The 7279-nt window shown below is 60.1% G+C and overlaps 2 non-coding genes across 2 annotated transcripts; both read left to right on the top strand.

The window, feature by feature from the left end:
* Positions 1 to 4309: 4309 nt before the first annotated feature.
* On the top strand, positions 4310 to 6147 carry LOC145656897 (18S ribosomal RNA). The gene has a single exon (XR_014122487.1). It is a non-coding gene; the product is annotated as an 18S ribosomal RNA (ribosomal RNA).
* Positions 6148 to 7028: 881 nt separating this feature from the next.
* LOC145656877 (5.8S ribosomal RNA) lies at positions 7029 to 7183 on the top strand. Its single transcript, XR_014122467.1, has one exon. It is a non-coding gene; the product is annotated as a 5.8S ribosomal RNA (ribosomal RNA).
* Positions 7184 to 7279: the final 96 nt, after the last annotated feature.

The raw sequence follows: 7279 nt of genomic DNA, 5'->3' as shown, positions 1-7279 counted from the left end.
CCTCGGGCGGTCGGGGGCCCCTTTCTCATTCCCCGTCTGGGCTAAAAATACGAGGTCGGACCCGATGGACTCGGGAGACTGGAGAGTACCAGGGAGACCCTGGAAGCAGGCGACCCGACCCACGCTTCGCTGTCTCCTCGGCCCTCGGGAGTAGAAGCGCGGGGACGGTGGCGTGGGCAGCAGGGGGCGCTCCTGGCCATGCCCAGCGAGTTTCGTGCGAATCGGACCTGGTCCGGAAGAGATACGAAGGGAAAACTCATTACTCGTCGGGGTGGCACATCCAGGCTCTCGACCCTCCCAAAGCGTCCGACCAGGGTGCACCCTGCCGGGCATGGTTAGCCGCCAGCCCCCTTCCTGGAGGTCTGGTTGGCACGGGGTTTTGATTTTTCGGTTTCATATCTCTGGGCTCCTTGGGAGCAGAAAGTCGGTTGAGGGCCCTTTGGAAAGAGCCGGGGCTGCCGTTTAACGCTGTCCAAGCGGCAGGCGAAGCGCACCCACCGTTTTTACGCTATGATTTTTTAAAACCGCCGGGGCGGCAAACACAGGGCCGGTCGGGTTTGAAGACGAATATCTCTTCGGCCCTTGGGAGGAGAGAAGCAGCGCGGGTCACCTTTGAACGCGCTCGCTGCCAGGAACGTCTGGCGTAAAAGTTTCGTGGGAATCGGACGTTCCTAGGCTGAGAAGCGAGCGCCCGCCCTCGGGCGGTCGGGGGCCCCTTTCTCATTCCCCGTCTGGGCTAAAAAATACGAGGTCGGACCCGATGGACTCGGGAGACTGGAGAGTACCAGGGAGACCCTGGAAGCAGGCGACCCGACCCACGCTTCGCTGTCTCCTCGGCCCTCGGGAGTAGAAGCGCGGGGACGGTGGCGTGGGCAGCAGGGGGCGCTCCTGGCCATGCCCAGCGAGTTTCGTGCGAATCGGACCTGGTCCGGAAGAGATACGAAGGGAAAACTCATTACTCGTCGGGGTGGCACATCCAGGCTCTCGACCCTCCCAAAGCGTCCGACCAGGGGTGCACCCTGCCGGGCATGGTTAGCCGCCAGCCCCCTTCCTGGAGGTTCTGGTTGGCACGGGGTTTTGATTTTTCGGTTTCATATCTCTGGGCTCCTTGGGAGCAGAAAGTCGGTTGAGGGCCCTTTGGAAAGAGCCGGGGCTGCCGTTTTAACGCTGTCCAAGCGGCAGGCGAAGCGCACCCACCGTTTTTACGCTATGATTTTTTAAAACCGCCGGGGCGGCAAACACAGGGCCGGTCGGGTTTGAAGACGAATATCTCTTCGGCCCTTGGGAGGAGAGAAGCAGCGCGGGTCACCTTTGAACGCGCTCGCTGCCAGGAACGTCTGGCGTAAAAGTTTCGTGGAATCGGACGTTCCTAGGCTGAGAAGCGAGCGCCCGCCCTCGGGCGGTCGGGGGCCCCTTTCTCATTCCCCGTCTGGGCTAAAAATACGAGGTCGGACCCGATGGACTCGGGAGACTGGAGAGTACCAGGGAGACCCTGGAAGCAGGCGACCCGACCCACGCTTCGCTGTCTCCTCGGCCCTCGGGAGTAGAAGCGCGGGGAGGACGGTGGCGTGGGCAGCAGGGGGCGCTCCTGGCCATGCCCAGCGAGTTTCGTGCGAATCGGACCTGGTCCGGAAGAGATACGAAGGGAAAACTCATTACTCGTCGGGGTGGCACATCCAGGCTCTCGACCCTCCCAAAGCGTCCGACCAGGGTGCACCCTGCCGGGCATGGTTAGCCGCCAGCCCCCTTCCTGGAGGTCTGGTTGGCACGGGGTTTTGATTTATCGGTTTCATATCTCTGGGCTCCTTGGGAGCAGAAAGTCGGTTGAGGGCCCTTTGGAAAGAGCCGGGGCTGCCGTTTAACGCTGTCCAAGCGGCAGGCGAAGCGCACCCACCGTTTTTACGCTATGATTTTTTAAAACCGCCGGGGCGGCAAACACAGGGCCGGTCGGGTTTGAAGACGAATATCTCTTCGGCCCTTGGGAGGAGAGAAGCAGCGCGGGTCACCTTTGAACGCGCTCGCTGCCAGGAACGTCTGGCGTAAAAGTTTCGTGGGAATCGGACGTTCCTAGGCTGAGAAGCGAGCGCCCGCCCTCGGGCGGTCGGGGGCCCCTTTCTCATTCCCCGTCTGGGCTAAAAATACGAGGTCGGACCCGATGGACTCGGGAGACTGGAGAGTACCAGGGAGACCCTGGAAGCAGGCGACCCGACCCACGCTTCGCTGTCTCCTCGGCCCTCGGGAGTAGAAGCGCGGGGACGGTGGCGTGGGCAGCAGGGGGCGCTCCTGGCCATGCCCAGCGAGTTTCGTGCGAATCGGACCTGGTCCGGAAGAGATACGAAGGGAGGGAAAACTCATTACTCGTCGGGGTGGCACATCCAGGCTCTCGACCCTCCCAAAGTGTCCGACCAGGGTGCACCCTGCCGGGCTAAGAGAACAGCCAGGTGAACCCTGGAGGTTCCGAACTCCAGACCCCTGGACCCGACGGCTCAGTCCGCCTCAGGTGCACTACAGAGGTCCTCGGGCTGTCCCTGAGTGCATTAAAACGGAAATCAGAATTACTCCCCCGGGTGGCACTTCCAGGCTCTCGACCCTCCCAAAGTGTCCGACCAGGGTGCACCCTGCTGGGCATGGTTAGCCGCCAGCCCCCTTCCTGGAGGTCTGGTTGGCACGGGGTTTTGCAAATAGGTCCCGTCGGGTATATGGGAGAGCAAAGAGAATCAATGGGGTCCAAGCACTAAATTCATCCAGTGGCGTTCTCTGGAAGCCCAAGGGGAGTCCGAGGGGTGTTCGGCCGGCAAGGGGAGCTCTCCCTCGGACACATGATCAAACGCCTGTCCCCTACCGGAAAGTGGTGTGCTCTGGATGCCCCCCCCCCCCCCCCATCCCCCGAGGGGGGTGCTTATCCCGCGAGGGGAGCCCTCCTCGGGTTAAGTGAACCATCATGCCGATTCCCCTATGGAAGTGGGCACATCCAGGCACACAGTCTGCTTTGCTCTCCCCGACCCGAGTGCGTCTGTTGGGCTGAGTGTACGCCCAGGCAACTGGATCCAATGGCTCAGTCCGCCGCAGCGTGCTTCGACGATGGGTCGTACAGCCATGCCACCAGGGTGGGCGTGTTTGTAAATGTACCAGTGGATTCTCGTCGGCCTGCCACATCCATGGTATCGACCCACCAGGCCTGTCCGACCAGGGGTTGACCCTGGACGGGCACGGTCTGTGGTTTGGCCCTTGTCCTAGATGAAATCGGGCACGGGGTTTTCTGGCCAGGTACCATCGGGTTACTGGGAGAGCGGCTTCGGTCTCCAGGTGAGACCAATGGTGAAGCAGCACGAGGCAATGGAGAGCATGCAAAGCGATGGGGAAGCCATGCACGGCAATGGCCACGAAAAAAAAAAAAAAATCACCACGGAAGGAACGTGAAGAACAAGGAGGAGTGTAGTGACACTGCCCAAAGCTGCCCGGTGTTGCAGGGGTCTATTGGTGTGTTGCTTCCTTGTTTGGTAGAGTGGAGTACCAGACCCGCCAGGGGTAGGCAAACCATTCCCCCTACGGTAAGTGAGGAGCCAGCCATTTGACGAGCGGGTGTCCACGTGTAGGGTGCGAGCGCTATCCCCCCACACGGGGTTAGGCCACGGCCTTAGGTGGACGTCTGCCGACCAGCCCCGGCTGATCCAGAACTTCTGATGTGGAGAGCGGTTTTGACAGATCCTCCCTGGTTCTAGCGGGTCAAGCCTCTGATGGGGGGTGGGGGTTATTTGTAACCCATCCCAGAACTCTCTGGGGGAGACTCAGACGGCCAGTCTGTCTACTCAGTTGTCCTATACTGGTGTCTGTGGTTTGGGAGGAAGGGAGTGCCCTGCTTTGTTGGCCTCCTCTTCAAACCTACCTGGGCCCACGAATCACTCTTCTTGGTTACATCACGAAACGTAGGTTGAGCGAGGCTAGGGGGGAGGGAATTCGACGAGGTCTTTCCCTTGTCCCCCCACCAGCGGCCCACGAAAATCAAAACGGCGTGAAGAGAGGGAACGCCGAAAGCACCTGGAGTCGGCCGTCCGCACCTCCGGAGGAGGTGGACGGGGTACGGTGCGGGCATGACCGGATGGGACAGCTTTGCATCAAGGTGAGAGGTCGGCGTCCGAAGGCCAGAGGGCGGTGCGCGAGCACGTTTACACTGGCCGCGGAAGCTGTCCTGGGTAGCCCTGTATGGCGTCTGGACCTGACGGCGCACGCACTTACAACCCGCTGCTTCCTAGCCCCCGGAAGGGGAGGCGGATGTCACTCGTGGTTCATCCCAGACCACGGTGCAAACTACCTGGTTGATCCTGCCAGTAACATATGCTTGTCTCAAAGATTAAGCCATGCAGGTCTAAGTGCACACGGCCGGTACAGTGAAACTGCGAATGGCTCATTAAATCAGTTATGGTTCCTTTGATCGCTCCACACGTTACTCGGATAACTGTGGTAATTCTAGAGCTAATACATGCAAACGAGCGCTGACCCTTCGGGGGATGCGTGCATTTATCAGACCCAAAACCCATCCGGGGGGCTCGGGCCCCCGGCCGCTTTGGTGACTCTAGATAACCTCGGGCCGATCGCGCGCCCTCCGCGGCGGCGACGTCTCATTCGAATGTCTGCCCTATCAACTTTCGATGGTACCATAGTCGGCTACCATGGTGACCACGGGTAACGGGGAATCAGGGTTCGATTCCGGAGAGGGAGCCTGAGAAACGGCTACCACATCCAAGGAAGGCAGCAGGCGCGCAAATTACCCATTCCCGACACGGGGAGGTAGTGACGAAAAATAACGATACAGGTCTCTTTCGAGGCCCTGTAATCGGAATGAGCGTATCCTAAACCCATGGGTGAGGACCCATTGGAGGGCAAGTCTGGTGCCAGCAGCCGCGGTAATTCCAGCTCCAATAGCGTATATTAAAGTTGCTGCAGTTAAAAAGCTCGTAGTTGGATGTCGGGAGTGGGCTGGCGGTCCGCCGCGAGGCGTGCCACCGCCTGTCTCAGACCCTGTCTCCCGGTGCCCCCCGGATGCCCTTGGCTGGGTGTCCGGACGGGGCCGGGAGCGTTTACTTTGAAAAAATTAGAGTGTTTCAAAGCGGGCCCGCTTCTCGCCTGAATACCTGAGCTAGGAATAATGGAATAGGACTCCGGTTCTATTTTGTGGGTTTCCTGAACCAGGGCCATGATTAAGAGGGACGGCCGGGCATTCGTATTGCGCCGCTAGAGGTGAAATTCTTGGACCGGCGCAAGACGGACGAAAGCGAAAGCATTTGCCAAGAATGTTTTCATTAATCAAGAACGAAAGTCGGAGGTTCGAAGACGATCAGATACCGTCGTAGTTCCGACCGTAAACTATGCCGACCCGCGATCCGGCGGCGTTATTCCCATGACCCGCCGGGCAGCGTGAGGGAAACCACGAGTCTGTGGTTCCGGGGGGAGTATGGTTGCAAAGCTGAAACTTAAAGGAAATGACGGAAGGGCACCACCAGGAGTGGAGCCTGCGGCTTAATTTGACTCAACACGGGAAACCTCACCGGCCCGGACAGAAAGGATTGACAGATTGATAGCTCTTTCTCGATTCTGTGGGTGGTGGTGCATGGCCGTTCTTAGTTGGTGGAGCGATTTGTCTGGTTAATTCCGATAACGAACGAGACTCCGGCATGCTAAATAGTTACGCGGCCCTCCGCGGTCGGCGTCAAACTTCTTAGAGGGACAAGTGGCGTTCAGCCACGCGAGATGGAGCAATAACAGGTCTGTGATGCCCTTAGATGTCCGGGGCTGCACGCGCGCCCCAATGGTTGGATCAGCGTGTGCCTACCCTACACCGAGAGGTGCGGGTAATCCGCTGAACCCCATTCGTGATGGGGACTGGGGATTGCAATTATTCCCCCATGAACGAGGAATTCCCAGTAAGCGCGGGTCATAAGCTCGCGTTGATTAAGTCCCTGCCCTTTGTACACACCGCCCGTCGCTACTACCGATCGGATGGTTTAGTGAGGTCCTCGGATCGGCCCCCGCCGGGGCTCCCTCGCGGGCCTTGGCGGAGCGCCGAGAAGTCGATCAAACTTGACTATCTAGAGGGAAGTAAAAGTCGTTAACAAGGTTTTCGTAGGTGAACCTGCGAAAGGATCATTAACGGGTAACGCTGTCCGGCGTGCCTCCTCTCCCGACCCCCTCGACTTCGCCGTCCCCCCGCGTCGGGGCCCAGGGTCGAAAGGGTCTTCGGGGTTGCTGTTACACGTGGTCGCTTGCAGGTCAGGCTGGACCAGAAGGCATAAAGGAGGAGCCTAGTCCCTCCCACCCCTTCCTCGTCCTCCGCCTCTTCCTCCGCGTCGTCCTTCAGCACCCCCCCCCCGCAGGCCCCGGTATTCTCTGGGTTCCAGCGCGAGAGACGCGTCGTTCAAAAAACTCGGCGTCCCGCCCGTCGGGGCGAAGGCCGGTTTCCCCTCACCTTGCCGGCAGGAGAAGCGCCTGCGAGTCGAGCGGGTCGTACGGGTCCGTCCCGCGCCCTCCCTCTCGCTCGCACGGCCGCTGCCTCCGTCCACCGCGGAGGGGTTTTCCTATTTTGTTGTCCTTGTCATTCATCCCCGTCCCCTTGCTCGCTGACGAGCGGACTTTCCGGGGGGGGTGCGAGCGCTGCTCCTCGTGGGGCAGGCCATGGCCCTTCTGTGTTCGTCCGCCCACCGGCGTCCCTGGGGCGTGGTGGTGGTGGGTGGCGCAGCCGGTTCCCCTGCTTCTCTCTCTCAGAAAGGAGTCTCAGGGGGACCCCCGGCAGGTACCTAGGGCTTGGCCCACGCTACGTGAGTTCCACCCCTTCGAGGGGTCGACGGGGCGGGCGCGGAGGGCCGCGGTTCAAAGACTGACTCGTCTGCCACGTGGGCGTGTGGGCAAAGCGCAACCCCCGCGCCCGTTTCAACACTCGCAGACGGGGGCGCCTGACCGGTTGGTGAAACCTTTTAAACCTGTCTTTGTAGTCGTGGTGAAAGACCTAAACTGAGCCTGAAATAAAAGAGTACAACTCTTAGCGGTGGATCACTTGGCTCGTGCGTCGATGAAGAACGCAGCCAGCTGCGAGAACTAATGTGAATTGCAGGACACATTGATCATCGACATTTCGAACGCACATTGCGGCCCCCGGGTCCATCCCGGGGCTACGCCTGTCTGAGGGTCGCTATTCCTATCTGTCGGACCTGCCTTCTCAGGCGGGACCGCGGTTGGAGGTTCGTAGGTGGGGGGTGCCCCCTGGCCTCCGTCTTCCTAAAAGCAG

The sequence above is a fragment of the Electrophorus electricus genome, unplaced genomic scaffold, assembly GCF_041902795.1.
Source record: "Electrophorus electricus isolate QZ-2024a unplaced genomic scaffold, ASM4190279v1 Scaffold95, whole genome shotgun sequence".
Taxonomy (NCBI): Eukaryota; Metazoa; Chordata; class Actinopteri; order Gymnotiformes; family Gymnotidae; genus Electrophorus; species Electrophorus electricus.
Note: the sequence above shows the minus strand (reverse complement) of the source record. Positions and strands in the feature narration are given on the sequence as shown.